The sequence below is a fragment of the Carcharhinus amblyrhynchos genome, chromosome 3 (assembly GCF_965287045.1).
Source record: "Carcharhinus amblyrhynchos chromosome 3, sCarAmb.v2.hapA, whole genome shotgun sequence".
Lineage (NCBI taxonomy): Eukaryota > Metazoa > Chordata > Chondrichthyes > Carcharhiniformes > Carcharhinidae > Carcharhinus > Carcharhinus amblyrhynchos.
In genome coordinates, this window is record NC_137326.1 from 85,094,570 (window position 1) to 85,101,730 (window position 7,161).

Consider the following 7,161-nt stretch of genomic DNA (forward strand, 5'->3'; position numbering starts at 1 on the left):
AGCGGAATAATTATGTGGGTTTTTGGGGATAGGGCCTGGGTAGGATTATTGTTGGTGCAGACTTGATGGGCCAAATGGCCACCTTCTACATTGTAGGGATTCAATGACTGTACAAAAATGGAGAGGAGCTAAAATATGTTTCCTTGGACATTTAATTTTAATTGAGCAAAATCAACTGAACATTTCAGGCTGGGAGGTTTTGTTTCAATGCAGGGAATTGTTAGTATATGAAATGCCCTACAAGAAACAGGCTTTCAAAAGAAAAGCTGATGAATATTTAAAATAGAAAAACAATGTATATGCAAAAAGGGAAGTGCAAGAAAATGAAACCAAGGGAAAACCTCTTTAAGAGGTCTGATTGTCTAATGGCCTCCTTCTGTCATACACATTTATACAAGTCTATTTAGTTGCATTGTAATTTCCAAAGTTAACCTATGGTGGTAAGAGAACCTTAAAGATGGTAGCAATGATTATTCAAAGTGAACAGTATGAAACATGCAAAAGGAAGGGATATGTTAGTGTAATCAAACACCACTGAGTGTCAAGAGTTTATTTTCCAACTTTATGCAGGAAATGTAGGTTGTTGATTCTATGCATCTAATATAAAGGATAAATACAAAAGACTTTGGTTGAAATTATATAATGAAATATTTTGTGAACAGCCTTTATAATTATGTACATTTTATGTACACTTAGAAAAATGAAAGCAAGAACAATTGCTCAAATTCAGTCACTCGATCCCTAGAATTGCTCAGCTGAATAAGCCAGCTTGAACCGAACAAACCAACAAGGTTCCACTGTTCATTCCTAAAACTAAAACTGGTGATCTTTGGCAATGACATGGTAAGGAAGGCAGATTTAGTCACAGCGGTTTAAAAAAAGACAGTGATTTCCAAATCATTTTTGCAATGGCCGCTACTAGATGTTTATTTGTGCATAAGATTGAATAAGATTCAATTTAAACAATAATGCCTCTTCTGGTGAAACAAGGGACTGATTCTCGCCACATCGAATCAAGAAGAATAAAGAATAGCCACTTAGGTCAGTTAGCATGAGGGAAGAAAGATTCAAGGTTTCAGAAGGAAAGGGGGGAAATTTGATCAAGGAAAAGAGGGGGAAGAGAGATTAGAGAGAGGAAAGGAGGCTGGAAGGAAGAGGGTGTGTGAAAGGAAGGGAGCAAGAGGGAAAGAGGGAGAGGAGGCTGAAAGGAAGAGGGTGTTGAAAGGGAGGGAGAGAGGAAAGGGGGGAGAGGCGGCAGGATGAAGGAACTGGAATGGTAGAGGCATGGGAGGAGTGGAGGAGACAGAAGACTGGGTGGGGGCAAGAGAGAGAAGAGACGAGTAGAACCAAGTGGGTGAGGACGAGGACAGTCTGTGATGATAAGAAATCATCATGTTCCCGGCCACTGACTCAGCCCTTTTTCTGAGCGAATGTTCGCGCTTCTTGCCTCACTGAAACGCTAAAAATCTGCAAAGTTGGTAACTAACATAGAAAATGCGTCTGGTTCCGCTCAGTGCTGCACTGAGTAACAGCCCAGCACAGCAGCAACTCACTCACTCAGTCCCCAGCACCAGGCGAGCCTGAAGCTCCAGCTCTATCAGATCTCAGTGTGAAACAGAACTGAGATCCCATCTGAAACTAGACTTGGCCGACAGAGAGAGAGAGAGGCAGAGAACAGCGATTGGTGAGGGCAGTGGATGCGGTTCAGGGACTGCCGGCGATATAATTACAATTTACGGTGCACTGTCATAGAAAGCAGTCTAACCCCGGTGTTTCAGAGAGATCATTTGACAGATCTTTAATCGGATTGATGTGGAGCTGGGCAGAGAGTAAGACTACACACAATGATGATTAAAGACTGTCACAGGATATTTCTCTGTATATGTGACACAGAACTTGCTTGGACCTTACTTGCATAGCAGACATTCTGAGTGTGTGTGTTACTATTTGAAAAGTGAAATTGGCCGCTGGAAATTTGAGCGAAACTCGGAGAGTACCAGAAATACCCATTCTCGCCCATCAGCATATTCCAAATCGTTTGGTGCCCCCTCCTGCTCAATACGCGAACTATTGGAGTCAATTCTCAAACTGCTCCCTATAACTTCGGTTCAGAGGCAATTGCACATTACATCTCCTTGAATAATTTTGTGTTAGTTACTGAGAGCATAAGACCATAAGACATAGGAGCAGAATTAGGCCACTCAGCCCGTCCAGTTGGCTCCGCCATTCAATCATGGCTGAAATTTTTCTCATCCCCATTCTCCTACCTTTTCCCTATAACCCCAGATCTTATTAATCAAGAACCTGTCTAGCTCTGTCTTAAAGACACTCAATGATCTGGCCTCCATAGCCTTCTGTGGCAAAGAGTTCCACAGATTCACCACTCTCTGGCTGAAGAAATTCCTCCTCATTTCTGTTTTAAAGGATCATCCTTTTAGCATGAGGTTGTGCCCTCTGGTTCTAGTTTTTCCTACAAGTGGAAACATTCTCTCCACGTCCACGCTATCCAGGCGGATGTCATGAAAACAATATTGAAGTGAAAATATTGAGGTGAAACAATATTTCCTGCAGAGTCACCGACGGCACTTTCTTCTGAATTAAACAAAACCTTTTAGTTAGAAATGTTGGATGGTTCAGCTACTGGAAGCTAATGACCTTCTTTGTGTGTTTGGAGATTGTGAGATTTACAGAAATCTGAACCTGTAACTGAAAATTGTGCATTAAGTATGTGTGTGTGTGTGTGTGTGTGTGTTGTACGGGGTGGGATAGCATTGTGAGGGAGAAAGGATTTTCCCTTACATTGGATGAGAAGCAGTTAGGAGCTTAATCTGCCACTCTTTATGGAAACAAATATTTAATGATGCACATTTTATTGGCTCAGTCATTTCCAGATCTATCAGCTGTGTTTGGATTTTGAGCAGCAGTGATGTCTGACAAAGCATTTGTAATTGCAGTTAGATGGTAAGTGTTCAAGGTTTTAAAACCTGGGACTGCTGCGTGTTGTTTATTTCAGTTCATTTATTAGTGCCACAAGTAGGCTTACATTAACACTGCAATGAAGTTACTGTGAAAATCCCCTTTTTGCCAGCATCTTTTTTTATTCATTCATGGGACATGGGCTGGAAATTTGAGTGAAACTCTGAGAATACCAGAAATACCCATTCTCGCCCATCAGTTCACTCCAAATTGTTTGATACTCCCTCTTACTCAATGCATGAACTACTGGAGTCAATTCTCCAATGACCAGCATTTATTACCCATTTTTAATTGCCCTTGGAGGACAGTTGAGTATCAACCACATTGCTGTGGCTCTGGAGTCACATGTAGGCCAGGCCAGGTAAGATGCCAAGGACATTCCATACAAGGCATTTGTGAACCAGATGTGTTTATCCAATAATCAACAATTATTTCACGCTCATCAGCAGATTCTTAATTGCAGATATTTTTTGTTGAATTCAAATTCCACCATCTGCTGTGGCAGGATTCAAATCCGGGTCCCCAGAACATTAACTGAGTTTTTGGTTTAATCATCCAGTGATAATAACACTCAGCCATTGCTTCCCTTGAAGTTGGGATGTAAGTGAAATACTGTTGAGCAAAATAAAACTGTCTGGTGAAAGCAACAGGTAAAAGGATCCAGTGCACAGCCTGAGCAACTGGAATTAGTCTTGCTCTGAGGATAACCTCAGCTCTGTTTATTTTCTTCCTATAGGGATCTGTCTGCCTCCACTTGGCATCTACATATAAAACAAACGAACTATAGTAAACATGGTGAATTCCTGGGAAAATGCTATTCCTTTTATCTCTACTTGGAGAATAATGTGTAATGAGGAAAGGTATCACGGGACAGAAGGTTGAGTGTCATTATTGTATTTTGTTCAGTACATTTCACCAAATATGTTCCTAAAATATTCCATGACCAAGTTTGTTCTTTGTTATACTGTGACACTAATGCATAACCATAAAACATCATATGTGGCTGGTAAGTACCCAAGTCAGTGTGCTGTGAAGACCCCCTCAAGTGTGCCACGAATAAAGCTTCAAAACGATTAAAAATTCATGTTGTTAAACTAAAACTAATCTTTGCCTTCAGCTCTGTGGTTGGCATCTCCGACAGCCTTAGGCCTCCCACATATGTGCTGGCTGGAAAAGAGCTGCACATGCATGGTTTAGATTTATTATGTTGGTCAGGCCCATGTGCATGATCAACAGGACTTGGAGCTGAAGACAAAGGCCTCATGCAGTTGCACAAAAAGCGAAAACTTAAAATGTATGCAAAATCTCAGGGAGAATCGAGAGAGATGGAAAGGTAAAAAAAAGGCATATGCTGTTCTGAAAATCACAATATTGAAACTATGCCAATAACTTGTAGCGATAGGTATGTTTAGTTAATGCTAAGATGTGAGATTTTCATCATGCTGCAACTTCTGTCCTGCACTGCAACTTTCTCCTCTTTTTTAATTATGTTTCCGCTTTTCTCTAATACTTCATTTTTCTACCTGCGGTAGAATCATTGAATCCCTACAGTGCAGAAGGAGGCCATTCAGTCCATCAAATCTGTACCAACTCTCTGACAGAGCATCTTTCTAGGCCCACCCCCCACCCTATCTCCGTAACCTCACACATTTATCACACTAATCCCCTAACCTACAGCTCTTTGAACATTAAGGGGCAATTTAACATAGCCAATCCACCTTAACTGCACATCTTTGGATGTACTCAATAGTAAGAGTACTCAAAATATAAATACAAAAGCAAAATACTGCAAATGCTATAAATCTGACACAAGAAGAAAAAATGCTGGAGTAACTCAAATAGGCAGCATCTGTGGAGAGCAACAGTTAACATTTATGTTGAAGACAATTTCAGAATATTAAATCATGTATGAACTCAATTTGTGAACTATGTTTTTAAGGAAATCAAGGCTCCCTTATATAGTTTACATTTATATTCTATTGTTAACATTTTTCCAAGTCAATGGCCCAGGTTTTGGGACAGCTGGAACTGAAACTATCAGTGCACCGCATTATCATGGGGGAAATCAGATTTTTGGCATCTACACACGCATGCAGTAAAAGATGGAAACCCGCGTTTCTGATTCTCTCAGGATTTTTTGCATGTGTCGCTATTCTTTCTGATGGCGAATGCCAGATGAAAATCGCTCCAAAACAATCTTTTGCTAGAGGTGTGAAAATAGGAGGTAGGCCTCAAAGTTTTATCGTAGTATAGAGGTGTGCTATGACAAATAAAAGATTGGGAACCACTGACTTATGTAGCATTTTATAAGTGCTCTTCCATCTGAATCACTCCAGATTAAACAATGCTGAGTTAACAATGTTAATATTTCATTGCAGTTGGCAGTGGTAGCATTTTCAATCTGATTCAGAAGTAGTGGATTCAAGCCCTGCTCAAAAGCTTGGATACAATTTCTCTAGTGAGAGTGTGTGCCCCATTAATTGGATGAGACACTAAACTAAGGTCCAGTTTACTCTCTCATTGATGATAAAGCTTAGGCTTACTTAGATAGGCACGTGAGCAGACTAGGGATGGAGGGATATAGAAGATTGTTCTAAATAATGATCTTGAGCCTTAGGACGTTCCTGGGAATCAATTGATTCCTATGGAACGTCCAACGTATTTACATTTGAGCTTCTGGGGATGAAGTTGTGCATGTTGATTGATGTCTTTTTTTTAACCCACAGGGGATTCGGTCCACCTTGTTGCCCAACAAGGGGCATACACTCGATGGGTCGTGCAAGGGGTGCTCTTGGATATTGCTTTGAGAGTTGCCTAGTGCTTCACGTCGTTAGTGCTTAAACTGGACCAGCTGATGGGCAACATGACAGCTCAGTGTCTATCACTGTTTGCTGTGCAGATACATGGATTTGGGCCAGTGTCTGTGGGAGTTTGCACATTCTCCCCGTGCTTGCGTGGGTTTTCTCCAGGTGCTCTGGTTTCCTCTCACACCCCAAAAATGTGCTCTTAGGCTGATTACTGTTAACAAATTGTCCCTAAATTAGGCGTCCCTCAATCTGGTTATAATTCCTTTATTATGGAGTCCAATAGGCATAGACAAAGGTCATAGGTAGAATAGGGCACTCACAATGTTAAAATGGCAGCGTGGGCTTGTTGGACTGAAGGGCCTGTTTCCTGTGCTGTGCTGTTTTTTGTTCTTTGTAAAATATCCCATGGCATTTTTTAAAGAAGAGTGGGAGAGTTCCCCTGATGTCTTGACAACATTTATGTCAAGACATCAGGCAGGGTGGCACAGTGGTTAGCACTGCTGCCTTACAGCGCCAGGAACCCGGATTCAATTCCCGGTTTGGGTCACTGTCTGTGTGGAGTCTACACATTCTCCGCGTGTCTGTGTGGGTTTCCTCTGGGTGGTCCGGTTTCCTCTCTCAGTCCAAAAGAAGTGCTGGTTAGATGCACTGGCCATGCTAAATTCTCCCTCGGTGCACCCGAGCAGGTGTTGGAGTGTGGCGATCAGGAGATTTTCACAGTAACTTCATTTCAGTGGAAATGTAAGCCTACTTTTGACACAAATAAATAAATTTAAACAACCAACACCAGATAGATTTATCTCATTCTGTCTGTGGTATCTTGCCGGGCACTAGTTGGCTGTCATGTTTCCAACATTACAACAGCATTTACACTCTAACTGTGGTCTGCTCTATTTGTTACATAGCAAAGTGCTTTGGCGTGTCTGAGATTGTGAAAGGTATTATATAAATGTAAGTCCTATCTCTTTCTTTTTCATAACTTTTTTTGTGATAAATTTATACTGCCTTTTTCTAGTTTGAGGGTAACCTCTCTCCATTCAGCTGATTACTTCCACGTGAGTCCTTGGTTTTCCTGGGCCATACACAAAGTGTAGCTGAGAAGGTAAGAAAGGACCTGTGTTAATGGTGTCCTGAACTGGCTACAAGGAGATGCGCAGAAATAGGATAACTCTCCCTCTTAATTTCTTTCTTGCCTTCTCGGGATGTCTCAATTTTGATTTGCAGCTTTCCCAGTGCAACAGCAATGAAATTGGGAAACTGGATCAAAGCAACATTTCCCATGTGGCACAACTTGAGTTGTAGACTTCTGCAAGACAGGGATCAAGATTACACTAGTGCTAATCAGCTGTTTTATTTGTATCTTGCCCCAACCTTTAAA